Source organism: Dermacentor andersoni, chromosome 10 (genome assembly GCF_023375885.2).
Source record: "Dermacentor andersoni chromosome 10, qqDerAnde1_hic_scaffold, whole genome shotgun sequence".
Taxonomy (NCBI): domain Eukaryota; kingdom Metazoa; phylum Arthropoda; class Arachnida; order Ixodida; family Ixodidae; genus Dermacentor; species Dermacentor andersoni.
Window position 1 is genome coordinate 76538460 of NC_092823.1, and position 18297 is coordinate 76556756.

Genomic DNA, 18297 nt, shown 5'->3' on the forward strand with positions numbered 1-18297 from the left:
GACGGCATTGTCTTGGTAACACAGACACATAGACAACTTGAGACTACGCAACGTATTGTCCATGAGTATTTCGAACGTTGCAGCCGCGCTAGAAATCCCTAAGGGCATCACGTTAAATTCATATAGGCTCTCGAGTGTAACAAATGCAGTTTTCTGACAATCGACCTCTGCCAATGAGCCTTGCCAATAGGTGGAACGCAAATCTAAGGACGGGAAGCTATTGTCCAGCTTTTCAAGTGTCTTGGCGGAAAGACTTGTGGAATGTCAGTGCATTCAATGTTGGAATTGTACAGGGCTCTTTTTCTGGGCTTCTTGAGATACAGTTGGCCCATACTGACCAACACTTGCCAGACAAATCTTCGCGCTCTACAGGCTATTCAAGCTCGGGCTCTCAGGGTTGATCTTTTGTCAAAATGCACGTCGACAGTAGCGACTATTGCAAGAACCCGGGACCAAGCCATACAAACGCACATGGCGGTGGAAGTGCTCAGAGTGCACATTAGGCGCGTTGCCCGTGCCCATTCTCACCATGTGGCAACCTAACCGTCAGAAAGGCCGCAGGCATAATTTTGAACTACGATTTCGGAATATTACACCTGGCTTCCATCAGGCTTCACCCTCGCAACTAAGCCATCGATTCGTCCATGGTGTTTGGATCGACCTGCAGTGCACCTCACCGTACCAGGAACCAGGAAAACATCTGAGCAGTCATCAGCTGCTCTTAAACAACTCACTCTGCTCCTTTTGCATGAGAGGTACGCCAACCCAGTACATATCTATACTGGTGGATCGGCAACTCTCCAGTGCTCCTCTGGAGCCGTGGTTTTCCCAGCGAAAGCACCACCATCAGTTTCAAGACATGTCACCCAACGACACCGATGGCTGCGGAACTTGCAGCTCTTCGCGCTCCACTTTGTCTCGTCAGCCAAGGAGAACCTCGAAGATGACCAATATTCAGTGACTCGAAAGCAGGACTGTAGTCTTTGCTATCAGCCCAGCGGCGTGGATACCACGAACAACTGGTATTCAAGATTAGACAAGTAATCCATACCTTGACTGAGAAAGGACACCACGTGACATTTCAGTGGCTTCCAAGTCACTGCGGCACTGCGGCGTCATAGCGAACGAACACGCCGATAACGCTGCCCGGTCGGCTCTTCAAGGCGACGAAGATGAGCCGATACCATTATCAAAGACAGTTTCCGCTAGAAAACTTCGAATGCTCAGCCGTGGTATCGCGTTCTCCTTGTGGAACGCAGGAAGTTTTCAAAACAACCGTCTGCACAAGCTAGACTCATCTCCACACCTTTCCATTCCAGCTGGACTTTGCCGTCGCGAAGCTACCCTGCTTTGTCGAGTATGGCTAAGGGTGGCCTTCGCCAAGTCTTTTGCTTTCCGAATAGGATGAGCCAACGACGCCTCATGTGATGACTGTGGTAACGAGTAGACCCTTCAACACCTTCGCTGTGACTGTTCTCGCTATAATTTACAGAGACGATCGCTCGCAATTGCGATAGAGCGCTTTCACCGAAGACCTATAGCAGAGGACCATATATTAAAATGCCTCCATCATAAGCCATCGCAGCAGAGGGCGACGAGGGCACTGTTGCAGTTTTTAAATGCCACAGAATTGGACAAGCGGCTGTAGCCTGAACGGATGTTTACAGCGCTGCAAGTGCTACTCTGCTGTGAGGTGACAGTATGCGGCGAGAGTGACCGACTGTGGTTGTATATCTCTACTCCTTTCTTTGTTTATCTCTACTTTGTTATTACTTTACCTCCCCTCTCCTCTTTCCCCAGCGTAGGGTGGCAAACCGGATCTTCCCCTCTGGTTAACCTCCCTGAGTTTCCCATTTCCTCTGTATCTCTCTCTCTAAGAATGACAAGAATTCTGCTCTTTGGAGCAGGGTGCCTTCGATGCGCGGTAAACTATAAACTTACTGGCTCGTAATTTTACTGAGACGACGGTAGTCGATGCGGAAGCAAATAGACCGCTTTCTTTGTGAAGAGCAACAGGAGACGTCCAGGAAATGTGGCAAGCTGAACATCGTGACAAAGCACATCGTCGACTTGGTGGTTAAGGATATGGCACACTTCGGTGGAGACGCAGTACATTCTCTGATGCAATGACTGGTGTAAATCGGCGTCAATGTGGTGCTCTGCTTGGAAAGTGTGTCTCATTTGCAGCCGCTAGATAGCGAAAGAATTTTGAAACTGTTGGAGAAATGGAAGGAACCCGAAGCGTTCGCCAGGGGTGAGGGCTTCGGACAGGGAACTCCAGAACAGACCACTGGACAACCGTCCGAGCGCTGAAAAGGCCAAAACATCGTTGATGTCTTTATACAAAAACTTGTCCGGCACGTGAAGTAAAACGATGAGTAAATGTGTTTTACTAGGCTGAGAAATTTTCCGACAACTAGCGTGATTCACGGAGGCGGAGGGTTGTAGACAAAAAATTGCTGAAGCCACTCTCAATGTCTCGCACTTCACAAGGCATTGGAATAGGTTTACAACTCATGAAGACGTTACAAGGTGTAAACACCGCAGCGTGGGTGAGGGCACTGTAGGCGACTCTCACGAGGGCAAAATAGCATGACAACATAGCAGGGCAATTTAATAGTGTCCTCACTGGCAACCAGATTAGGTGGTCTACCAAGAGTTTCAAGCAATGGTGCGCTGCACGGGGGCCGGAACTCGACTTCAGCGCGTGCACATTCAATAACGGCATTGTGACAAGTCAAGTATCAGCCGATAATTACATTGCGCGAACAGGAAAAAACAACAACCTCAAGTATACAAAGATTTCCTCCAATAAGCACACGAACAGCACAGGCAACCTTTGTGTGACGCGACAATACAAAAACGGCGTAGATTATACGTTTTGAAGTGAACGGTGTAGTCGGTAGCTACAACAGAAATTGTTTTGCCGGTATCCACATGTTCAAAGTAGAGCTGCCTCCCACAGATATTGCGACCATATCAAATAAGGAGTTCAAGTTTGGTGTAGTCTTTGCTTATTGGAACACGGCGTTCCATTTTCTTGTTTAGAGGACACCGGTCAGCGACGCATCGGGGAGAGCGAGGGTCGACGCGAGGCGGTCCAGAAGCGTAAGGGAGAGTCACGAAAGTCAATGCGAACTGGTTTCTGCGAGGGACGGGAGGATAGTTGAAGAAAGGCTGACCGCCATAGTTGAATGTTCTGGTAGAGCTACTTTTAGTTTGCAGTTGGCACCACCACAAACGGGTGGTGTTTCCTGGGATGCAGCAGGCATGATAAATAGGATGATTGTCAGGAATCTGCGATATATTGATGAATCTAGGCCCAGAACAATATGGAGTAGGAGCTACAGCTGGTCATGCGGTGGTAGATGCCAAAATAGTGGTTGGGGTGGTGAACCTAGTGTGCGCATTTACATAAGAGGTGCGGCATCAGCCTACTGACGAAGGGCGACGGGAAAAGCTCGGGCGAACTCATCTGCATTGACAGTGTGGAGTGTGGACGACATGCGGAAGGCGGGTTATTCTGGGAAACGAACAACAGAAACTTGACAGGCAACTTCTTTGAGCACGAAATGTTTGACCTGCTGAAGCAGTGAGGAATGCTCTAGGATCATACCAGGGTAAGACAGTGAGTCGTCACATTACGGAGCCTGCCATGTCAAAGTGCGCTGTCAAAGCTCATCATAGCTAGGACGTAAGGTAAAAAAATCAGGGATGGCGCGCGGATTCCTGGCCAGAAGCCTCTAGAAAGCGCCATCATCGGTGCCTTTCATGATGCGGCGAATCTTGTCGCCCTTGAGCATGGCGCTGTGTAGACGTGTACAAAGGTCGACCACGTCTTCACATAACTCATGAATGTTCCTGCGGTGTGCTGCGCTCGGGCGCGTAAGCGCTGCTAACAACACAGTTTTTTGACAGGTGGACGACTATGCCATTTTGTAAAGGACGTCTTGAAAACCGACCATGTTCCGACGTCACTCTCATGATACAGGTACCACAGGTTGGCCAAGTCAGTAAGATAGAAAATTACGTTAGTCACCATGATACTGTTATCCCTCTTCTGATGAGCGCTCACCCGCTCGTAGGAGGACAATAGATCTTCGTGGGGGTCATCTGTGCATTGCAAATATTAGGATCGAGTTGACGAGGAACCTTGGGGGAGATGACGAACTGGGGTGAATCACCGGCTTGTCTGCGTTGTTGTTATAATGTGCGGCAGCATGCGGTTGCGAACACCTCCTCCACTTTTGAAGAGATTTATTCATTACGTGCTTTGTCAGCGATGTTACGAGCTGGAACGACGATTTAGCCTTATGCACAGTACCAAATGCAGAGCAGAGACCAACAGCGCAAGTCAAGTGTTGGTGATGCTGTTAGAAGGATCCTTATCTTTTTCAACACACTATACATACCGTACATACAGGACTTGTTGGCACTTCATGGAAAATATAAAACCGATATTTTGAATAGCACCAGCTTGGAAAATTCTGAAAGATATACCATACTTAGTACTTTCTAATCAGCCGCAAAACAAAGTGAGGGAAGACCAAAATGGTAGAGACTGAACAGCAGAATCTAGAAGCAGTGGCGACAGGCAGCCGTCTCAACACTCCCTAGAATAACTGAGATCACAGGACGCCTAGGCCGATTCCGTAGCATATATCAAAGTGGTCTCACCAAAATGCTCTCTTGCCCGCCCAGCGCCTACGCCCTTTGTTGAAGGAAAGTGCCAACGAGTGAAGGAATGACAGGGGAAGAACTGTGTGCTGAGATCCTTACGAATTCCGGTGGTTTTCTTGCTAAACAGAATACGTGCACAGCCGCTCATTCTGCCTTCAGAAGCAGTGGCGACAAGAACCTCCTTGACACGTGATAATCATTTATTTTGTCAGCCTTGCATTGTGTGTACCGAGGTAGCAGAAGTGAATCCTCAGTGTCCAGCACCCCGTTCCTCATAATCAAATTGTGGTGCCACATGAAAAACCCAATCTTTAATTTGTAAATTTTAACATTCTATTGTCGGATGGTGCTGATTTTTTTATGTCTGTAAGAATAGTCTGGCGCTGGCGCTGCTGCAACTGATTATGTTTTTCTTGTATATGCAGCTTTCTCCATGGTTAGTTATGGGTTGGCGGCGGGGGGGGGGGGGGGGGAGGGGGAAGCAGGGTGATTTGTTCCCACATGCGGAAAGCTCATGCAGTGGAGTCGCAACTAAACTCTTCAAGCAAAGATCAAGTCAGTCGTAAATACAACGGAAGTGCACTAAATGTGACCCAATGAAAACAGAAACACACCTAATTTCGATAGAGAGATCCCTTTACTGTGAAAGTGCATGCTCTCCTTAAGTTAATGTCAATGAAATCAATCAAGAGTTTTGTACAAGTGCTTTCTGATAGCTATGTCGGTTTGACCAATAGACTTGACGCGCTGAACCAGGCTTTGGCTTAGTTAAGAAAAGGCTTGAAAGAGTTGAATAATTGAACTGTGTTCGTGTTCTAAAGCTATTATAGACGAAGGCCGATTCGTAAAATTTAAGAAGTCAAATGGCATGCTCGGGAAAAAATCCCTGCTGCAAATTCTTCGCTCACAGCTTCGATGTTCATGTGTTTGCAGCAACACTACAGAGTGACAATATAAAACGTTTACATAAATCACAGAGATTTGATATTCCCTCCACATAGGTGCCACTTAATGGGTGACATGTTCCACGAGTATGAGCATGTAACATATTTTCATTTAAGATAATTAACTAGCTCTCGCCTGTTTCCAGTTATTAGGCGGGTTAAACGGCAGGTCGATGTTTCCCGTCAGTATCCAGTGTGAGCTCACAAGGCACGGTGGTTGTAATTCGTTTGAAGTTGGAAGCATGTTGTGAACCAAAGAGAAATGTTTTAATTTAACTGTGTAGAATAATTACAGCCTTTGCACAACAATAAAGTTAAATTGTTCTCGAGCATCGTAATGACGGTTCCGCAATGTTTCTGAGAGTGGTAAAGAAGCAGCTCCCCAAGAGAATAACATTTAAACGTTTGCGAAAAAGAGGAAATGCTATGTATGCTCTCCGGTGAAACTTCACGTTCGTTGCTTAAGTAGGAGCGTTGCGAACAAATACTGAGCCCTCATTTTTTTCCTTAATTTTCAGGCGTCATAGAGGTTTTTGATTTCTTTTTTCCGCTGTCGTCGTTCCACTAGACAATTTACCTTGCTTATATTTCGCACGCGTGTAGCGGCTGCAGCATCGGCGTCACATGAGATTTATGTAAAAGCTATGTAGTAACGATCGGCTGGCACGCTCCGGCACGGACTAGCATTCAGAAAGGAATCTAAAAAATGCTGCTCGAATATTATGCGGATAACGAATACGTTCTTCCGCAAGCGGGATAGCCCAGGGTGGACGTGCAGGAACCCGAATACGGAGACTACAAATGAAATAGACTACATACACTGCGCTAACCCTGGCATTATACAAGATGTGGACATGCTCGGCAAGGTGCGCTTCAGTGACCATAGGAAGGTAAGAACTCGAATTAGCATCGACTTGACGAGGGAACGGAGGAAGCTTGTACATAAGAAGCCGATCGGTGAGTTAGCGGTAAGAGGGAAAATAGAGGAATTCCGGATCAAGAAACAGAATAGATATTCCTCTTTAGTCCAGGAAGAGGAGCTTAGTGTTGAAGCAATGAACGACAGTCCTATGGGCATCATTAAGGAGTGTGCAATAGAAGTCAGTGGTAAATCTGTTAGACAGGATACCAGTAAGCTATCGCAGCAGACGAGAGATATGATCCAGAAACGTTAATGTATGAAAGCCTCTAACCCTACAGCTAGAATAGAACTGGCAGAACTTTACAAGTTAATCGACAAGCGTAACACAGCTGACATAAGGAAGTATAATATCGATACAATTCAACATGCTCTCAGGAACGAAGGAAGCCTAAAATCAGTGAAGAAGAAACTAGGAATAGGCAAGGCTCGGATCTATGCGTTAAGAGACAAAGACGGCAATGTCACTACTAATATGAATAAGATAGTTCAAGTGGCTGAGGACTTCTATAGAGATTTGTACAGTACAAGTGGCACCGACGACGATAATGGAATAGAGAATAGTCTAGAGGTATTTGAAATCTCACAAGTAACGCCTGAAGAAGTAAAGAAAGCCTTGGGAGCTATGCAAAGGCGGAAGGCAGCTGGGGAGGTTAAGGTAACAGCAGATTTGTTGAAGGATGGCAGGCAGATTTTTCTGGAAGAACTGGCCACCCTGTAAGCGCAATGCCTCATGACCCCGAGCGCACAGGAATCTTGGAAGAACGCTAACATAATCTTAATCCATAAGAAAGGGGACGCCAAAGACTTGAAAAATTATAGACCGATCAGCCTACTGTCCGTTGCCTACAAAGTATTTCCTAGGGTAATCACAAATAGAATCAGCAACACCTTAATCTTCTTTCAACCAAAACACCAACCAGGATTCCGTAAAGGTTACTCAACAATATACCACATTCACACTATCAATCAGGTGATAGAAAAATTTGCGGAATATAACCAACCCTTATATATAGCTTTAATTGATTACGAGAAAGCGTTTGATTCAGTGGAAACATCAGCAGTCATGGAGATATTACAGAATCAGGGTATACACGAGCCATATGTAAAAATACTGAAAGATATCTATAGCAGCTCCGCATCCATCGTAGTCGTCCATAAAGAAACCGACAAAATCTCAATAAAGACAGGCGTCGGGCAGGGAGATAGGGTCTCTCCGATGCTATTCACAGCGTGTTTAGTGAAGGTATTCAGAGACCTGGATTGGGAAGAATTGAGGATAAGAGTCAATGAAGAAAACCTCAGTAACTTCCGATACGCATGATATTGACTTGCTTAGTAACTCAGGGGACTAATTGCAAAGCATGCTCACTTGCCTGGCAAGGCAAAGCAGCAGGGTGGGTCTAAACATTAATGTGCAGAAAACTAAAGTAATGTTTAACAGTCTCGGTAGAGAACAGCAGTTTACGATAGGTAGCGAGGTTCTGTAAGTGGTAAAGGAATACGTCTACTTAGGGCCGGTAGTGACGGAGGATCCGGATCATGAGACTGAAATAATCAGAAGAATAAGAATGAGCTGGGGTGCATTTGGCAGGCATTCTCAGATCCTGAACAGCAGGTTGACATTATTCCTCCAGAGAAAAGTGCATAACAGCTGTGTCTTACCAGTACTCATGTACGGGGCAGAAACCTGGAGGGTTACAAAAATGGTTCTACTTAAATTGAGGACGACACAACGATCTATGGAAAGAAGGGTGGGTTTAACGCTAAAGGATAAGACATGAGAAGATTGGGTGAGGGAACAAATGCGAGTTAATGGCATCTCAGTTGAAATGAAGAAAAAGAAATGGGCATGGGCAGGACATGTAATAAGGAGGGAAGGTAACCGATGGTCATTAAGGTTTACGGACTGGATTCCAAGGGAAGGAACCGTCTCAGGGGGTGGCAGAAAGTTAGGTGGGCGCATCAGGTTAAGAAATTCGCAGGGACAACATGGCCACAATTAGTACATCACCGAGGTAGTTGGAGAAGTATGGGAGAGGCCTTTGCACTGCCAAGAACAAGTAAAGAAGCCAAAGTTTAAAGTAAAGATTACTTTAGTGGAATACAATTTAAAAAAACAACAGCAGTTGGCAACCAAGGCACGCAAACCGCGAGGAGTTCTGTTACTTCGTCAGCCAATCATAGAAGGAAACAAAATCGCCGTCATGTGGCCTTTTCAAAGTGGCGTCGTACTTTCATCGGCGAAAGCAGTGAGATGTGCAACAGACATGGACAAAGTGGATGGAGCCTGAGCATTTCACACTTCAAAAGTCTGCGGTGCCGCTCGTTTCACTGCTGAACCTGTTTTACTAATGAAAATTCACGGCCAACTGAAGTGAAACTTGACAATAAATAGTTGCATCAAAGCAAGTATGTTATTTAAGTTCAATAAAGAATTAGGCTTTGTTCATTCCACAATAATAGGCGAGGCAAAAGGTATAAGATTACGCGCTAATAGTTTTATTTTTGTGGTTACCGCCTTATTTGGGTAACGGGAAAACTTTGAAGGACGAATTATTTGCAGCCTCGCGCAGGGACAGTGGTTGGCGGTTATGAGGGCGTGGGCGGCACTTCACTGCCGACATAATTGGTATCCGACTATAGCAGTGTTTCTTGAATTAGCTCTGGAAGAATTAAGGAGAAAAATATATTTGGGGAACAATCACAGTTCTTTTAGATCCCTCTTGTATGCTCTACGAAGGGAAGTGTCACAACCGACTTGTATTGTTATTTCGGAAGTTACGTAACGGTGTGTGGCTGCCAGAACCGTATAGCCGCGTAAGGGCGAAGGACGCTGCGATTGTAGACGCGTACTACGCCCATCGGGGAAGGTTATAAAAAGACCTACATAAGCACAGCCGAGAAGTGGCTACGTTAGGCGGCTCCAATGATAACTGTAGACGCGTCATTCAGAACCCACTGAACTGTTCTCCACTTCCTTTTTCTGTTATACTTCCTTTTTAAACAAAAAGATGTTCATTCATAAATATTTTCATGTACAACGGTTACATTTGTTAATTTTCGCTTTCCCTTCCTGTTTGGCTGTTGCCTTGGCTCTGTCCCTTAGTAGATCGCCTCAGTCCTCAGCCCCTTGCGGCTCTTTTTTGCAGTTGGCAATTTTGCACGAATAGAGCTCTACAATTAGCGAAAATCCAGAGGAGTTAACTGGTGACAGTCATATTTCCTATGATTTAAAGGGTTATTTAGGGTTTGATGATCAACGCGCTATCTCGTATTATTTTCCACCTTATCTAACCCATATCGCGGGTATATGGTTCCGAGATTCTGTCGGCGTCACGGCAAGTCGTTACTCGAGGAAATGATGAAGCGAAAGGAGACGTTAAACGCAATTGGTGTCTCCTGTGGCCGCAACTCGTTCCACATGCATACAGAGCAGCTGACCACGAACCAAATCCCTTTCGTGGTCCCTGGATCAGCCTAAACAAAGAAGGTTGAACTAACGAAGGAACAGCAATGCGCGTGACCGTCGAAAAGATGGTGACAATTGAATGCATCTCGAGTTAATCGCGTGCGCACCGAATCCATGAGAAAGCTGGCCTTCACACCCCAGGAGATGCCAATAACTGCCGACATTCAAAAGAAGTGAGAAAGGCAGCAAAATGTTGACTGCCGGGTAGCTGTCAAGCTGCGCAGATAAGTTTCAACATTGATTTTTCGGTGCTTTAGAAATACGTGGGAGAAGGGGTGGCGGGTGCGAGGAGGGGGGGGGGGGGGCATTCGTCTTAATTTCGGTGGGGGCCCGAACCCCCCCGGGCCCCTCCTTGGGTACCTGCCTTTTATGTCCGCAAGATTACAGTAGCATAAACGGGTTTACGCTGCGAAAAATTTGTGTTCGACGTTATGTGCACGCGTAATAAATACATCCACAGGGAAAAACTACTTGAGCGAGTAAAAATACGCTTCCATATAGGACGCGCGAGATGAAGCAGCGACTGTTAGTGGCCCTTGCGGCCGGTGACCTCTCTACGCGTGGCAGACCACTTATAAGACACAGCGGCCTGGTTGGGCAACCCCGCCCCAAGTAAGACGCGCCCCACTCCCTACTAATGGCGGACATTGTACCCCGTCGCAGATGGCTTGTGGTATGGTAGGGCGCCCGAGCGGATGACCGGCCCGAGTAGAAGCCCCTCCCCCCTGAGCCTTGTAGGTTAGAGAAGACGGCGTGCTTCCTCTCTGTCGGGCGCAAGATTGAGCCATGATCAGCGGCTCACCCTCGCAAGCTTTCACTCGCACACACCGCATACAGCGCGTGGCGCGCAGCGACAACTTTTTCGGCCTTTGACTTAATACGGAAACTCACGGCAACGGTGATGGCAGAAATGCGCTCGGAGTGTCCATATAATGCTATCGCTATAAAAATGAAGGGGAACATTGTGAATTGTGCTGCCTGTGCAATAAGTTACGTATTTATATGCTCCTTAGCGTATATAATTGTGAAAGATATGAAGAAATACGGGCAGTGGTCTGTTGAAGTGAAGTTTGTGGATGAAGCATTTTATTTGTAATGTTTTCTTATTAAGTGCTCGAAAGCGCTGCATACGATGATGGTTTCAAATCGGGCAGTGATATAAGGCGAAACTTGTCAAAGTATGCAGTTTATTTACGTGCAACTTCTTATCGCAACTGCTTTAAAAAAAAGCTAATTTTTCACTCCATGTAGGAGAAACATAGGTGACCAGAGCTAGGTCATCATGTCATTATAGCCTTTTAATCGATTCATTTTTAATTGACTGATTAATAACTCACGTAGTTTATTTTTTTGTTTTTTTGTTCGAGTGTCTCAACTCCACAGATCCACCTGGTGGTTGTGAATTCGTGCATTTGCACTTCCTTTGAAGCAAAATACCACGTTCGTGAGCATAAGCGTCGAATCCCCGTGGTTTTGGTGACTCACAAGCTCGTAGTTGCCCAACTAATATTCAACGTCAACGCCATCCGTACCGCAGAATATCTCGGGCTGGGAGAGTGAGAAAGAAAAATTCATGTTGCCGTTGATGTCACTCTCGCCGGCTCGTCCGGAATCGTAGAAACACCAAAGCCACGACCACCGTATACCCACGTGCTCAGGTGAGTGGTATCCCGAAACCACCAGCAACCTTAGGCCGGTATTACGCGTACGCAAAAGAAAACGATGTTAGTAAATATGTACTTTAGACAAAGGTATCAAAAAGCAAAGAACGACACAGGGCTGAGCGAGCTTGTAAGGATTCAGAATAAAAAAAAAAAAAACATTTTTAGGCGTCTCTGAGAGCCTTACTCATTTTTTGCATTAGGTAACACAAAGCAAAGCCGATCGCCACCTAGTGCTTCGCCTCTCCACCACATCCTGCTCCTCACACTAAAAGTACCGTTGTCGCGTTTATGCGCAATCGCAGAGTAACAATATGAGTAATGAAAAAATTCATCGCATGAAAAGCACGCCAGCAGCAGCCTTATTAGGTTATACCAATGTGATATTTGGCAGCCTTTGTGCGCTCTGTGAGCACCTATTGCACCCACATTTCACTGTAGCAAGTTTATGGGTGTTTTAAAGGCCCCCTATATTATTTTAGGAGGTTTCTGTATTAGTCATCAATAATAAGCAAAAGAACGAAAGCGAATAACACAAGGTGTTAGAAAAAAATTGAGCTCTCACAGATGGGATGTAGGTGGAGGACGTACTCTCCCTTCTCTCGGCCAACCAGGGTGAAACTAAGTGACCTGAAAGAAAAAAAAAATGAATTTGGAATGCCAAATTTTATGTCAGATTATAAATGTTCTATGCAAATTAATTTATATCCAGCAAAAAGAACGCACAAGGTGTGTATTAGGTATTGTCATCTACAAGCTACGGTACTATAGCAAGACACGAATCTGTTGGTGATACCTTTGGAGTAGAAGAGTGTTTGAGCCTGAAACAACAATCGTGCTTAATCGAGAGTTCCTATAACCATGAGTTCTTTAAGTGGGCACAACTGCACATATTGCGATATACCCTTAACAATCCCCGCCTTTTTTTTACGATAAATGGTAATTTAATTGCTGTGCTCCATGTTCTGAACAATTAGACGGGGCTTGATGTTTCTTTAATTGCGTGCTCTTATCTTGCGAAGTGCGTGCATGATATTCTGCGCGACAACCGCAGGCGTCGCTATACACTCACTTTGCGCACATCTATGTATCCCTCTTATCAAGTATATTTCAGCGCCTAATTTTTGTAGTCCTTAATATAATAGTTGACTACCCCTAGAATTAATTGCTGCTACTGGAGTTTGCTGGCTTGACGGTAGCATTGCCATTTCATGGATCGAAAAACGAAATAAACAAAATTGTGATTAATAATCCGATAGCATTATATGCCCCATTAGCGAACGATGACAGCAAATGTGACCAATTGATTGCACCAAATGTGGCCGAAGGCGCAATGATAAAAAAAAAAGAACGTGTGAGAAATGTCCGGCCTGACGTCGAATTTGTCAGGGACGTTCATGTGAACAAATTTATGACATTGCAAAAGAGATATTCCCAAAATTTTATTCTGGGCAGGTATCGAACCCACGCCTTCAGTGTGCGAGACGAGCACGCTTCCCGGACGCCACGTTGTTGTTTTTTGTCTTTATTGCCGGCTTTGACATACACAAACAATACACAAAAAAGCAAACATGTCAACAAGGATTTTGCTGGCCCCACATATTAAAAATGTTTGAATGCTGCAAGCTTATCTAGCATGTGAAACCATGTTGGTCGTTCAGGGAGTACCTGATGGACATCCCTGAACCGTACTATAGATTCATTGAAGTGATCACGTGTCGATCGCGAATTGTCATCAGCATTGTTGAACTGAGTTCTAGCTTTCCACAAACTGTGGAGGCCCAAGAGCATTATGGCGTCATACGGAAAAGCTTCCGTTTCTACCGGTAAGAATCTTATTCCATGTGGATCTAAAGGTAAATGTTCCTTTAAAGTCCTTTGTAGCACATCCCAGAAAAATATGGTGTCCCAACAATCTAGAAACGCATGCTCTATCGTTTCAGGTTTCTTGCAGAAGAAGCAGTTAATGAACCACGGGACAAAAATACCCCTGTTATGCATCCATGTTTTAACTGATAATGTGTTAGTGTGTAGTTTAAAGAAAAAAGTTTTTACCGAACGGTGTACTGGCATTCTTTTAACCCATTTGAGGACATCTCTTGGGCCTCCACGGTTTGACATACGGTAAATCGGTACAGGGAGCATAGTGTCAATAAAGTCCTTATACAGTTTTTTCCAAATAATATTGGCGAGATACTGCACAGAAAACCGCACATGCAGCATTCTGTACGCAAGCACGACTTCTCGCAGGTAATCTTTAACGGCACCATGCATTGCTTCACACGAGCATACAACAAGCCCTGGAAGGTGACGACATAAAAGCACTTGCATGACTGTGCGAAGGAACACATCATTCTGATTGCGAAGGTACATAAAGCGCGACACAACTTGTCGCACAAATAAATGAGCCAACCCAAGGCCCCCTTTCTTTACTGGCAAGAACAAGTTTGTGCGGCAGGTTCAAATAGAAATAGTATTTGTGAGGCCGTGGCGGTAGATGAATCCTTCTGCAAGTGCACCGGGGCGCAAATAAACTGGGAGAAGAGTTATGGGTTTTGGCACGGTAAATGGGAAGAAATGCAAGACTACTTCGCTGGACTTCGGTGGTCAACCACTGCAACAACCTACCTAGGCGTGCCTCTCGACTCTTATCGCGACCCTGAGCCGTACTGGAATGAACAAGTTGCGAGAAATAAGGAAAAGGCTAACGCGTGGCAGGGGCGACAGCTCTCAGTGTTCTCGCGCGCCACAGTCTGTAACCTATTTCTTACGTTCAAGATATGTTATGTTATGAATGTGCTGTGTGCTTCGCGCATCAACATCCGGACGCCACGTTGGCTCCACGGTTCTGGTTGACTAAAGTTGTGCATAGCGCGTCGCAGCCATCTGACCGACCAGTCGTGTGGCATAGTGCATGTGTCGTTGGGCTACTGATAGCACAGCCAATAGACAGAACGTGGCGTCGCATCATGAGTGTATAGAATGAGCGTACAAAATAAAATGTATTATTGTTCACTTGTGCGGTCTTTCCAGTTATGAACCCTCCGCGTGCATGCGAACGAGTTGAGAAGCTTGGTGCGTTTGGATTTGGCCTTACCGGAGCGCAGTTAGAACGCAGGCAAGGGTATGCGCGGACAAGGAAAATGTGGAAATAAACATTTCACTAAAGGTACTGTGATGCTTTAGCATTCCCACACGTAAGTACTCTTGAACGTTTGTGCGAAATATTTAGTACTTTCAGATCTCTCTTCTGTTGACCTCCTAGAAGCAACAAGAGAATTGTGATTTTGCTGCTCCCCACATTGCACCCTCTCTATGCACAACATCTTCAAATATGCTGCCTGATCATCAATGCCAAAAAATATATTTATTCCTAATGTTGCTTCGACCCCCAAAATTTTGTTAGGACCTCACTGAAGAGAGAGAAGCTGTTGAGAGCATTCAGTCTTTAGACCTGATTTTAGGCTTTCTCCCCATCATGTTCGTTATTACATTACGGCTTTCATAATTTCGTGCGACATTCTGCATATTAAAGTTGTGCTACTACATGACGATTGCATCCCATTCTGTGAATACGAATTTCATGTTCCTCCCAATAGAATGTTTTTGCAGATACAACGCTCACGTCGAAATGAACGCGAAGAAAAGCTTGAGTAAAGAGGCATTAAAATACCTAAAAACTGACAAGGGTCCTTGCAACATTCCATTTTATCTTGCCACTGCGTGCAGAAATTAGCCGATGTTGTGGGTATTTGGAGAAATGAAGGTTTATTTACATCGTACACAGGATTAAAAACAGGAAAAGCAGCAGTAAAACTTCATCGTCGGTTGGCAGCAAATGGTACGCTGCGGCCCGTGGCAAGAAGAAAGTGTCTCTCTTCCCTATGGTTCTCTGGCTTATAAGCCTTCAGTATGTCGGGGTCATGTCATTTTCAGCCAATCTTCGATCCCGTGCAGGTGTCGTAATTTTCATCTAATCGGCGAGCCCGTACAAATGTCAATTCTTTCCAATCGTAGGGCCCGCGCAAGTGACGTCCTATTCAGCCAATGGGGACTTTCCCTGGGCTGTATCCTCTGATGGCCGCATCCGCTCGGAGTTACCTCCTCGCCTACTCGTCCTTGAAGTGCGGCGAAGCAGCTTTTTTCTGCACTAAGGTCAACGACCTGGAACTGTGCCGGCCTCCACATACATTTTCTGGACGCGTCTCAAACTGGGAGCGGTCGGAGCCAAATAAAGATCCACGCGCGACACAAGAGGGCAGAATAGTCAGCTCGCCTGGCGGGTCGGATAGTATGGTCTATGCCAACGGCGCATCATAATTCGACTGCGATGGCGAGTGGTTCGTTCTTGCAGTTTTCTCATGACTCTATAAGGTATGCCGGCAAGCATAAATTTTTCTCTCTGTTCGTCTCACTACCTTTATTTTATGTAAACTTCAATATTAATGTTTACTATTGTGGCTTTTGTGACCGTGAGTGCTGTGGCGTGGCTCTTCTCTTGCCCAGTGGGCGAACTAGTCCTAATGCAGTACGCACGCCGCACGCGCCGCTGGGCTCCTTGCCCAAGCACCAGATGGCCCTCGTTTCGGCGGCAGCGGTGGCACCGCCCGTGCGGGAAAAGAAATAGAATAACTAGAAAGATCGCCTTCCAGCATCCGCGGCTGCAAGGTAATGAGCAATTAAACGCTTCTTGCGGATAGAATGAATTCGAATTGCGCTATGTACGTGTGCGCATGCTGCCCCTAAAACCTTGATGTGTTCAAGGCGTCCGTCTTACTCGCGAGTAGCCAGCAACTCTGCTTAACAAAAGGCGAAGTATAATTTAGGCGCGCCCGCACTTCTGTGCGTGCGTGCTTGTCTTTACTTGTGGTTCGCCTTTTATTATACACTCAAACAAAGCTTCGCAGTATGTAGATTGCAACACTTTGGATATGCTGCAGTTCGTTTCTGCCATTCCAAATAAAAATGGTGTTCTTGGCTTTTGACCTGCATTTTATAACGATGTAGCCTGCCCAGACCCTAATATTTTTGGCACTTGTGAGTACTGTTATTAAACCGATAGGCTTCAATTGTAACTATTTCTTGAAGGTGCAGGATTAGACTTTCTCACAACAAGAAAGAAAACATTCTGTCAGGAGTGACAAGCGTAAACGAAGAAAGAGGACGAAGAAGAAGGACTGGAGCGAGCGCGTGGAGCCGCCATCTTGGGGAAGGAGCGTGCGCAGGGAAGGACGTGGTGGCAGGGAAGGACGTGGTTCCAGGAGAAGACGGCCGGAGATCGCCTCTCTGGGTCCTGCCCCAGTTCCTAGGCGACACATCGACGTCCCGCCCGAGTACCAGGCTCGGCGAGCAGATGTCCGACGTCCTCGGAACTACCGCTGGCCCGGACCTACCTGCCAGGACACGTCAGCGTTTACGACGCTGAACGTAGACGCGCGGAGGCTGGCTACAGCCAGTCACCGTCCCGTCTAGAGAACTAAGCTGGGCCTGGGCGCACCAGGAGCTCCAGCCGGTACGAGCACCGTTCTGCCGGAGCGCGACAGCTACTCAGCGACCGTGCCTTCGTCACGTCAGCCGGGGCATCGGTGACGCCGGACACCAGCAAAGATTGAAGACGACCAGATTACGACGATGGACCACAGACCGGGGGACGCTGATACTCGCCTCGAACAGAACCGGTACTGTGAGCGCCCCTACTATAGCGTATAGACGATCGCCGCACAGACGTTAGTAAACGCGGTAGTGCGAGCGGAAAGCTTAGCAAGGGAGGACGTATTCCGTGTGTAATAAGTGTTGAATCTTACCTTGTGTTCCTGTTGCTAAAATAGCCGATTGGATGAATGTTACGTGTGTGCTGCATCTTGCGTTCGTGTGTTCTTTCTGCCCGCTCAAGCTAGCGTACCAGGCGTTAACGTACGCGTGACAACATTGGCGAGCCTGCCAGGATCCCTTTAACTTTGTCACGTGCCTCGCTGTGTCTTGAGCAGCGGAATGGACCTTGAACGTTTGATGACGGCAGGGAGTGCCGCGGGCATGTCGGCTGAGGCCATAATAGCACTGTATCACGAGGAACAGAAGCGATTAGGAGAAGAACGCGCAGAGGCGCGAGAGGCTGCGAAGGAAGAGGAAGAGAGAGCCAATGGAGCTGAGGAGAGAGCGAAGGCTGCGGATGAGCGTGCATATAGGAACTTGATTTTGGAAAAAGAGGTTACAGAAAAGAAATTGCAGCTGCGCATGAGTAACAGTGGAGATGAGGCAGGAAATGGCTCAGACGTGCTACCTCAGAGAATAGCGACAGTGTGTCCCCAAAAGCTTATCACCCCTTTTGACGAAAGGCGAGATGACCTAGGTGCCTACATGCAGCGTTTCGAGCGAATAGCAACTGGACAAGGCTGGCCGAAGAGTGACTGGGCGACGGGGTTGAGTATGTGTCTCGTGGGGGAAGTGTTGGCCGTGTACAGCCGGATGTCAGCGACTGACGCACTAGATTACGACAAGGTAAAGAAGGCTCTCCTACAACGCTTCACACTAACGGCCGAAGGTTTCAGGGATAAATTCCGAAGCTCCAAACCACACGATAATGAGACAGGCCAGCAATTCGCCGCTCGAATCTCCAACTAC